Consider the following 9727-nt stretch of genomic DNA (forward strand, 5'->3'; position numbering starts at 1 on the left):
TTACAGTTTCTTTTAAAAATATCTATTTATCAGGATGGCAGCCACAGTTCGTTTGAATGAAGGGGAGATTTCTGAACATGAATCTACATGTTTCTGAACATGATTTTTATTTTGTAAGGATGGATCTGAAATAAAGCGCGTTTGCATCACCGGCATAGCACAGGCTTATCCAAAGGGCAAACAAGCAATTTCAGTGTTGCCTTTGCCTGGCAGACAAGTCCCAAGGGGAAAGTGACTGAGGGCAGGCTACCTGAGTCATGCAGGGACACTGCAAGAAGTCTCATTTTGTTTTTAGCTCTGGGACCAAGTATGTTCAAACAAGTGATGGAGTATGGGTTTTCCACAATATCTAGGCAATAAAGGTCTGATTTATCCGACCCTTGGAAAGGAGAGAAAATATAATATACTTATGGGACTTCAGAGAAAGAGCCCTGAAGGAATCAGAAAACCTGGTTTTTGGTCCTATCTGCCTTATGTTATCCTCAGAATCATATTCTGCGTGTTGCTACTGTGTCCTTTTACACCACTATTTTATTATTTTTATGATGATACCGGCTAATTGGACCAAAGAGAGCCTTTCTTGTCACCACATTTTTCATTAAGCATATTCCAACCATGGGTTAGAAGTAAGAGAAAAATCATTTTAGAATCGTGCAATTTTAGTTATGAGTGCCATAATGCTCATAACTACAAGCTGTAAAAATAGAAGGGACTTCAAAAATCATCTAGTCTACTAGCTTCATTTTACATGCAGTTGAAACTGAGACCAGAGATGGGAAGGGATTTGTCCAAGTGGCAAAGGCAGAAAATATTTAAAGCAGCATCCTAGCTCTCCCTTCCTGCCATTTTCAGCATTGACCACGGAGGACCTCTCCTTCTGACCTTTTGTCATAATTTTACGAGTTTGGAAATTTAATGTAGGCCCGGGTGTATAGGAATACTGAAAGAAGGAAGTAGACTGCAAGGCAGAATATTAGTAGTCTTCCATCATATTTCATTCCCCAGATATTTACTGAGTGCTTCACTGCATACAAGGCAGTACACTAGGCATTGGGGGGACTGTAAAGTATTTGCCTCCAAGGGATTTGTTCATTCAATATTTATTGAAATATTTATTGAATATTTCTAATGTACCAGGCCCTGTTCTGGGCACTGAGAATACAGCAGTAAACAATCAGAAACCCCTGCTCCCATAGAGTTTACATTCTCAAGTAATAAACATATAAATGAAGAAATTGTATAATCTATCAAGTGATGATAAGCGACGTGGAGGAAGATCAGGCAAGGAAGTGGGAAAATGTGCCATGGTGGTGGTGGAGGGGAGGTGGAGTCTAAATTTCAGTAGGGTAGTCAGAGAAGGCCTATCTGGGAAGGTGACATTTGAGCAAAGATCTCAAGGAGATAAAGGAGTGAGCCATGTTGATATCTGGGACAAGCAGAGGGCACAGCAAAAACCCTAGGGCAGGAGTGCATCTAACTTGTTCAAGGAATAGTAAGGAGGTTGGTGCGTCTGGCACAGAGTGAGTGTTGGGACCGTGGGGGTGGAACACACCTGTAAGAGAAAATAAGATCAGTGAGATAAGAGTGATTGGCTGGAGGATGCCAACCGTGTAGGACCGTGTAGGCCATTTTCATGATCTTTGCTATTACTGAGTAAGGGTTTTTAGCAAAGAACGACATGATCTGACTTCTCTCTTAAAAGGAATAGAGTGTAGGCAGCAAGATAAGCAGCAGAGAGACCAATTAGGAGATGGCTTCCTAGTAGAGAAGATGAGACATTTACACAAATATTTATAAGACATAGTACAGTTAAATAAACTACCATAGAGAAGCCTGTGTTTGGCTAAAGGGTAAGCTGCTGTAACACAGACCCTAAAACACAGTGGCTCAAATAACAGAGATTATTTCTCTCTTGCATAACATGCTCCCAGGCCAATGGGACCATTCTGCTCCATGCTAGGTAATGAGCACATCCACGTTCCAGCCCATGGGAAGGAGGAAAGAGAAGAGGCAAAGGATTTCTTTTTAAGCAAGTCAGGTGGAATTTGTTCATTTCATTTTCCATCACATCCCTTTGGAATGAGCTTAGTCACAGGGCAAGAGCATAGTTGTAAGTCACACCTACCTGCAGGAAAGACTAAGAAATGTCTTGTTAGGTGGCCCTGTACTCAGGCTGCAGAGGAAAAAGGGATTCTGGAGGTACAACTAGACATCAGACCCAAACAAAGTGATATGTAGACTTAGAGGTAAAAAATATCACCTCTGCCTGGGATAGCCTGGGAGGTATTTCTGGCAGTGGAAGCACATGAGCTAGGCCTTGAAGGATAGGGCAGGGTTTTGAGAGTGATGAAATAAAATTCGTATTTTGTGGCAAGACAAAATTCTTCTCTTCCCGTTTAGGCCTCCTCCCTCCCCTTTAATGTGTATTGTGCATCTGCACTAACCACACCTCCCTAGGAGATAACCTTCCTTCTCAATCTTGTAAGGGGTCATGATGACCCACTACTTGCTTTGTACACACAGATCAGGATTATGTAAACTGTCAATACGTGATTTGATGTATAACCCTATGTCTCAAAAACTTATATAACTGTGCTTTGACCTCTAACGGGCCAAACAGTCCTCAGAGCTTTCTGAAAAATTGTCTCCCACATTATAATCCTCAGGTTGGCTGGAATAAAATTTTCCATTTCTTTCTTAGATCGATTGATTTTTTTGACAACAGGCAATGATTGGGAGGGGGTAGTTCTCCCCTGGCAGGAAGCAAAGGTGAGGAAGAAGAGGTTTTGAGGAAAGGGAAGTAGTCTGCTTTGGCTGCAGTATCAGGTACCATGTTGAGATTTTATTCTGCAGGTGATGGGAAGCCAGGGACTATTCTGGAATAAGAGAATGACATGATCAGAATGGTGCTTTTGGTAAATTTAACTGTGTGGGTTAATAATAGAGAAGAGACTGGAGGCAGGCAAATCAGGTTGGATAGGGAGAGTTAGTAATGTCCTTAACTGGGCCAGTAGCTGTAGGGTTTAAGAAGAGGGATGAGAGATGTGAATCTCAACCTTTTGGAGATTATGGACCCCTTTGCGAACTTTATGAACACGAGAGATCAGTCTCTCCAGATAAATGATCAAAGAACGCTGGGATCATTAGGTTACAACTAATAATCCCATTAGGGCAACAATTAAGTAATCTAATCAGAGAATTCCAGAATACAAATCTGTGTGGGAAAAATGCTGTTATCTTTGTTCCCTTTGTGTCTGCCTAGAAAGGTAAACAGTGTTAGGGCATGGGGGATGGGCGTCTTAGTTCATATCTAAGGTAAGGTAGTCCTGAGGAGAGAGTTTAAAGGAGACTTGAGTTAAAATCACCTAGGAAAAAATGTCCTCAGACCTTTAGGGATGGATGAACGTGGACAAATTAGGCCATCAGAATAGGAACAATGTGTGTGAGGCTGGCATAAGGGTCCTGAGATGTGAGGTTTTGAAAAGAGTGTGCTGAGTTATATGTAAATGGTGATGGGTTCTGTACGTTTGATATTATTCAAAAGAAATGTGCTGAGATCCTTCTATATGCCAGGGCCTCTGGAGGGGGGGCATACAGAATGTACAATCTTTTCCCCCTAGCAGGCAAGACAGATACTTACATAAATAAGGTTAAGTCTGTGGGGCATGAGAAATGCAATCAAAGTGAGAGGATGGGGGAAGGGTCTTGTTGGAAATGGGCCTCTTAAGACCAAGGATTGCAACCTTGAGAAGAGGTTTATTGTAGGGAAAAAAGGGGCACAAAAGGATGGTCACGTCCCAGGTGTCCCAGGTCTCAGGTGAGTCCCTGGGACCAGCTGCCAAGTGTTGGTTCTTGGCTTTGCGCAGGAAAGAATTCAAGCCATGGTAAAATGAAAGCAGGTTTATTTAGAGAGATACACATTCCGCTGACAGAATGTGGCCGGTCTCAGAAAGTAAGAGCGGCCTTGGGAAAAAACATACTTCACAGACAGAGTGTGGGCCATCTCAGAAGGTGAGAGGCCCCAAAATATGGGATGGTTAGTTTTTATGGGCTGGGTAATTTCATAGGCTAACGTGAGCGGGAAGATCATTCCAACTATTTTGCCCACTTTTTGGTCTTTTATGGTTGGCCTCGGAACTGTCATGGCGCTGGTGGGTGTGTCTTTTTTAAATTTTTTTGTATTGTTTTGTTTGTGCTGCATGCGGGAATCATTCAGGATCTTACTTCCCGAACCAGGGATCGAACTCATGCCCCTTGCAATGGCAGTGCAGAGTCCTAGACACTGGACTGCCAGGGAAATCCCTATACCAAAAGATTTTAATTTTAAAAATATAAGAATATATAATGACTGAAGAGTGTGTAAGAAAGAGATGGATTTACAGTGAGCATGTCATGAGGTTCAAGTTCTAGTAGAAGTCGAACCTTCCACCATCTTAGGCCTAGTTGGTTCTAACCAGTTTATGTTGTGTTCTCAACTGGCTATGTAGTTCTTTTAAAGGTTGTGCCCTGCCCCCTTCCCACCTCAGGTTTATCAAAGGCCTTGGGGTAGGTAAATGGACAGGTGGGGCGAGGTGAGGTGAGGAAGGTGTGCTGGGAGCTCAGGCAAGAAAGGCAACTGGAAGCCTATGATGGTCAATTCTATGTATCAACTTGTGTAGGCCGTGGTCCCAGTTACTGAATCCAACACTAATCTGGGTTGCTGTGAAGGTATTTTGTAGGTTTGATTAATATTTCTCATGGTTGTCTTTAAGTAGAGGAGATTTTCCTAGACAATTTGGGTGGGTATGATTCAATCCGTTGAAAGGTCTTAAGAGCAGAACTGCAGTTTTTCTGAGGAAAAAGGAATTCCAGCCTACCCTTCTTGATGGCCTGCCCACAGATTTCAGACTTGCCTAGCCAACCCCCACAACTGTATAAGCCAATTTCTTAGAAGAAATCCTGTAATATACACCTGCCACCCTCCCCCGACCTCCCCCCCCCCCCCCCCCCCGCACTGCGTCTGTTTCTCTGATTGACCCTGAGCTATACAAAACCAGATTGTGGAGGGCTTTGAATGCCACTTTTGGGGTGCTGAAGGTAAACGGCTGGAGTCCTGATCCCCAAACTAGAGAGAAAGGGAGGAGGAGGAGCCCAAACTATTTTGTTTCAGAGAAGGCTGAGGAATGCCCTCTTGCCCGTATTTCATATTTCCAACCAACTCCAAAGCTCAGACCACTGGGAGAATTTTGTAAACACCCACTTCCTTGGCAGGGTCCCCTCCCTCCCCCTCCCCCCATAGGGGAGGTCTGGTTTCACTTCCTTCTGAGATTCCAGGCATTACAGGAGGGTCTAAATTCATCCATGTATTTAATCAGTCACATCTGCAGGTACTTCTTGGGCAGAAACTAGGGGCAAAATAACAGTGCTTAGCCTTTTTGGATTACAGAAATGAATAAAACATGACCTTTTCCTTGCCGTAAATGACTACTTTAACAGCAGGCAGAGAGAAAGAAGTTCCCCTGCAGGACTAGAAGGAAAGAGTTGCAGCTGAATCTCTCTTTCCTGGGCCTGCCACTTCAGTCCCAGTGTGGGGCCTTATTTTTTCTTCCTTAGCCACGCTGCGTGGGTTTGTGCGATCTTCCCCAACCAGGGACTGAATTGGCGCCCCCTGCGGTGGAAGCGTGGAGTCTTAAGCACTGGACCACCAGCAAAGTCCACACAGGGCTCCTTTTAGCATCAGCTTTAACTAGCTGGACTTCCTTGTCATCTTCAAGTGACCTTTCCTGCTCCTTCTGGGTATTAGCATTTCTTTCAAGGTATTGTCACTCTCTCTTTTTTTAAATTAATTAATTTATTTATTGGCTGTGTTGGGTCTTCGTTGCTGCACACAGGCTTTCTCTAGTTGCGGTGAGCAGAGGCTACTCTTTGTTGTGGTGCACGGGCTTCTCATTGCCGTGGCTTCTCTTGTTGCGGAGCACGGGCTCTAGGCATGTGGGCTTTAGTAGTTGTGGTGCACCGGCTCTAGAGCGCAGGCTCTATAGTTGTGGCGCACAGGCTTAGTTGCTCCACGGCATGTGGGATCTTCCTGGAGCAGGGCTCGAACCCATGTCCCCTGCATTGGCAGGCAGATTCTTTTTTAAAAATTTTATTTATTTATTTATTTATTTATTTATTTATTTATTTTTCTCTTTATTGGAATATAATCGCTTTACACTGTTGTGCCAGTTTTTGCTGTACAACAAAGTGAACCAGCTGTATTTATACATATATCCCCGTATCCCCTCCTTCCCGCGACTCCCTCCCAACCTCCGTATCCCGGTCCTCTAAGTCATCGCCCATCATCAAATTGATCTCCGGCAGACGGATTCTTAACCACTGCGCCGCCTAGGAAGTCCCTGTCTCTTTTTTATCTCCTGCCTATGTTCTGAGTTTTCCCTCTTGAGGCCAGCGTGGCCTGTCATTGTTCATATCCTCACCTTCGCCTTTTCAGCCAGTTCCTAATTTAGTGCCAAAGTGATGGCAGGTGGGTGTCTCTCTTTTGTAAGCACACCAGAGGGCTTTCAGGCCACCACAAAGCACATCACATCCATAGAGATAGCCCCGTGTGCTGCAGCCTGTGCTGAGCACACCAGCTCTCAGGAGTCAGCCCTTCCATTGGGCCCTGAACTCCCAAACTCATGTTCTCTGTTGCGTTCAGCGATCACGCAAGCTCTTTGAGGACAGAGACCATGCATATCCCATAGCCTCTAGCACAGACACTTGGAGTGGGTGCATTTTATTTTATTTCATTTTTTAAAAGTGTTTTTTTAAAGATTTTTTGGATGTGGACCATTTTTAAAGTCTTTATTAAATTCGTTACAATATTGCTTCTGTTTTATATTTTGGTTTTTTGGCCGTGAAGCATGTGGGAATCTTAGCTTCCTAACCAGGGATCAAACCTGCACCCCCTGCATTGAAAGGCCAAGTCTTAACCACTGGACTGCAGGGAAGTCTCTGGATGCATTTTAAGCTCTTAAACATTTGAACTGAAAATCTGGATTGACACTGAAGATCTATTAGGAGGTGAGTATTAATGGCTTTTCAAGAGGATTCACTTTAAGAGTCCTTTGCAAGAGCAAAGGGTATACATATAAAGTATGGTTTTATTAGCAAACATCTATCTTTGTGTGTGTGTGTGCCGAGTGGCACAGCTTGTGGGCTTTTTAGTTCCCTGAACGGGGTCCTCGGCAGTGAGGACGCAGAGTCCTAACCACTGGATCGCCAGGGAATTCCCAACAAAAGTCTATCTTAAAACCAGCCCTGCTCTAGAAGATTTATCTCATAAAACAAAGCTTGCTGTTCTACCTTAGGATTTGCCTGGACCTTTTAGATGCATTTCGCTCTCCTAGGGTTCCTTTGAGCTGGTTTCCTGTGAATGTAGGCTTTTTTTGTACAAGGTCACTGTCCCAGGGAGCTAGAATCATCTGGGGATTTGGGGATTTACGAGACGGGAGATTTCAGCCCCCCTTGACAGAGGGGATTAGATGAAAGCAGCAGGGCCAAGCAGGCCCTGTGGTCTGTTTTGGTGCTTAACTTTTATGAGTTGGGGAATTCTCCCAGTTTAATTACTGACCTGGGGAGTGTTTGGGTGATGCTAGAAGTACTTGCCTTTGTCTAAAAAATGCTTAAATCACAGAATTTTAGAGAAAATGTGTTTTTTCAATATTTATTTATTTATTTGGCTGCAGTGGGTCTTAGTTGCGGCATGTGGGATCTTTAGTTGCAGCACACAAACTCTTAGTTGCAGCATGTGGGATCTAGTTCCCTGACCAGGGATCAAACCCTGGGCCCCTTTAGATGCGGCACACAGTATCTTTAGTTGTGGCATGCGGGATCTAGTTCCCTGACTGGAGATTGAACCCAGGCCCCCTGTATTAGGAGCGCCTTAGCCACTGGGCCACCAGGGAAGTCCCCCCAAATGGGCTTTTTTTAAAGCTCATAGGCCCTCTAGTTCAACCCACCGATACTTTTATATAGCAAGACACTGATACTCAGAGAAGGGAAGTGAATGCCCAAGGTCACACAGCTAGTTCTTGGAAGAGCTGCAAGTAGAACCAAAATCTCCTGGCTCCTAGTGCAGCTCTGTTACAGAGCCAGGCTAGCGTGGGCTCAGGGCTGCAGAAACAGCAAGTCAGATCAAAGCCTCTTCCATTGTTCAGCAGGGGGAACATCTATCTGTTTTCAACTTGGTTCTTTGAATTTTTCCACGTCCCTTGGAGGCATTGTACATTCCTGCTGTGCCAGGTTAGGAAAGGCATAGGAATGCTTGTCCTTGCCTCACTTTCCTAGCAATTCCTGTCCTTGGGGGCCAAGAGTCATGCCATTGCCATATAGCATTTTTTTTCCTTTTTTCCTCTCAGGAAATTCCTACTAGGAAGCAGGAGTTGTAGTTACTTCCAAGAAACTGCAAACAGCTAGCCCATACTGCAGATTTATCTTCAAATTTATATGAGGGGAATTTCCTGGCAGTCCAGTGATTAGGACTCTGCACTTCTACTGCAGGGGGCATGGGTATGATCCCTCGTTGGGGAACTAAGTTTCCTTATGCCCTGTGGGTTGGCCCCCCCAATTTTTTTATATGAGGTAGGGAGAGACGGGCGGGTTTCTGAGTTTGCAGTGATTAGGGTTCTAGAGAAGGCAAAGAGTACACTGTTTACCTTGATGGCTTAGACTCTCCCCACTGGCATAATCCCATAACTGAGAGAAGGGATTTCCAACAGCCATGTTACCAAGGTCACAGGCATGCATACCAATTAAAATAGATTCATTGCATTGTGCATTGGATATGACTAAATCTAACTTTGTAGGAAGCCCTGTGGCACAGCATAAATTGCTTTGTGTGTTAATCAGATGGCTTGAAACCAAACATATGCCCATAAAACTAGTTTTTACTTGGGGAGAGGAAGAGGAGGAAGAGGTCATTTTGAAGGGAGGACAAGCCTAGAGGGTCGTTACCCTGTAGGCCATTGAGAAGCCAGAGGAATGCTTAAAGGCCCAGGATATCCTGGAAAGAACCAGGGGTAGGGAAGGAACCAGGGGGTGGGAACCGAAGCCAGCTTTGCCTTCGAAGCCATCTTACCAAGATCTGGGAGCTGAACTGCCTCCCCGCCCCCATGGGTCTTCAAAAATCATTTCGCCTGTTGCCCTTGGCATGCTGCCAGAGGTTGGCAAACTGCTATGGTGGGAGTGAGATGCACAGGAACTAAACACTGGGCACAGTAGCTAGAACTCGAAGCTGTCACTGGGAAGCTGGCTGAGAGTTTGCAGTTGAAAGCCGTTTCCTGTGAGCTAAGCCTAAATGTTGAAAAAAAATGAGAAGTTCAAGCTTCCTTGAATTATAGCTGCTTCTAGTGAAGAGGATGGGAATGAAGAGAGGACAAGAGGGTGTCAGGCAAACAAGCTGGGATATTGGCCAAAGGCCAGGAAGAGCCTTGGGTCCGCCTGACTGTGTCCATCCCGGGACGTGGGTCTCTACTGAGGTAGCAGGTGGGCTTCCCAATTTGAAAAGAAAGGTCCAAGAGGGAGGAGGCCTCACATATGCCTTTTTGAGGGGAAGGTGGCTTTGATGGAAAATAATGGATATTTGAAGGAAACAGATACCCACTTTTCTAGTGCCAGGCTCTTGGTGCAAGCTTAATTAGTTTCTGTGGGCCAGCTGCAAAAGGGGCAGTTCGATTTGCACTTGTTAAGCTCATACAGCTAGGATTCG

The sequence above is a fragment of the Hippopotamus amphibius genome, chromosome X (assembly GCF_030028045.1).
Source record: "Hippopotamus amphibius kiboko isolate mHipAmp2 chromosome X, mHipAmp2.hap2, whole genome shotgun sequence".
NCBI lineage: Eukaryota > Metazoa > Chordata > Mammalia > Artiodactyla > Hippopotamidae > Hippopotamus > Hippopotamus amphibius.